The sequence below is a fragment of the Ostrinia furnacalis genome, unplaced genomic scaffold (genome assembly GCF_004193835.3).
Source record: "Ostrinia furnacalis isolate ACB-3 unplaced genomic scaffold, ASM419383v2 OfSCF4178, whole genome shotgun sequence".
NCBI classification, from domain to species: domain Eukaryota; kingdom Metazoa; phylum Arthropoda; class Insecta; order Lepidoptera; family Crambidae; genus Ostrinia; species Ostrinia furnacalis.
This window is the reverse complement of record NW_021134417.1, coordinates 22,075-23,423: the sequence shown is the minus strand read 5'-3', so window position 1 is coordinate 23,423 and position 1,349 is coordinate 22,075. Positions and strand designations below refer to the sequence as shown.

Here is a 1,349-nt window from a genome sequence, read left to right as displayed (position 1 = left end):
TATTGTTAACATAATCAATGTCTAATCTATGTTAAGCTGATAAATCTAACAGCACATGAGTAGTTCTTCAGTTTCCACAATGGTCCCTCTCCAACAATCGCATCTGTAAAAAAATGAAAAATAAAGTTAGACATGAATTTGGCAAATATTGAATGACGATTAAAAATGCTTTTGAGATCATAATATTGTGCCAATTAAAATTGACATGACATATTCATCAGTGTGGAATAAGGAGCACATTTTTGGACTTCAAATACTTAGTTGTAGTATAGGTAGGTATATGGCAGTCGCAGTTCTCACCACGCTTTATTAACCTTAAAATGCCTTACTAACCTTAAAATGATCCGCATTTTTCGTTCATCAATGCTTGTTTCTAGTTTTCTCATGATTTCTATTGACTCAACATAGGGTCAAACACGGCGGCGGCAAACAACTTCAAAAACATGGTTCTTCAGGTATTCTGACTGATGCGATTTATTACCCTAAAACAAAGGAAAAACTTATTGAAACACAAAACTCAAGAGTAAATGAAAGTTAAATTTGCAAAAAAAGATTTTTTCAGTGGTAAATCAAAAGGGAACAAATGTTTTCATCAGTTCTGTGTCATTGCGAGCTAGGTGGATCATCATTTTGGTTATTTTACGTAAAAGTGTGGTAATTTTTCACTCTTGTAAATTTTTTGTCGCGTTAAATTCTTTCAATAAACTGAATTAAACTAATTTCTTTTTTTTTTATAACTCAAACAATAAACAAGAGCTGAAATTACCACGCGATAGAAGCTTCACTTCCAATTTTTTGTTACACTGATGGAAAGTATGTGAAGGTTAAGTTACCTGGTTACTACGGTGGTATCCACGTGTCTTTTGATAGCCGTAAACAACGCCTTAACGCCGCAATCAGCACCTTGGTTGTGAACGGATCCATACTGAAATCATAAAGTTAAATACATTGAACATAACCTCAAAAGGCAGCAGCATTTTACCGAACAATAAAGAAATTATGCCTACATACATTTGTGGTTTAAAAAACAACTAGGAAATTAATTTAAGAAATCGAATCAAAAGAAAAATTAATCAAACAGTTTAGAAAATGAAGATCACATTATTTTACAAACACCAGAAGACATTAAATGATTTTGTATCTTGAAATATTAAACCAATCATCACAGATCTGAAGAATATTATCAAATTATTCATACCTAAATTGAATAAATTATTAACTTATGTTAATATTAATGCAGACTTACATGGTTTTCTTGCGAAGAATCAATAAAACTTCATAAAAGCTTTGTTGCTAGCAGTGGTGTTGTGCTATGCATGCATGCATGCACTGCTGCGTGGGGTTAAGTG

At 32.2% G+C, this 1,349-nt stretch overlaps 1 long non-coding RNA gene across 1 annotated transcript; it reads right to left on the bottom strand.

The window, feature by feature from the left end:
* LOC114359023 (uncharacterized) lies at window positions 1–1,349 on the bottom strand. The gene is made up of 4 exons (XR_003656407.1): window positions 1,247–1,349; window positions 834–925; window positions 334–482; window positions 1–103 (listed from the first exon to the last, which is right to left on the bottom strand). It is a non-coding gene; the product is annotated as an uncharacterized LOC114359023 (long non-coding RNA).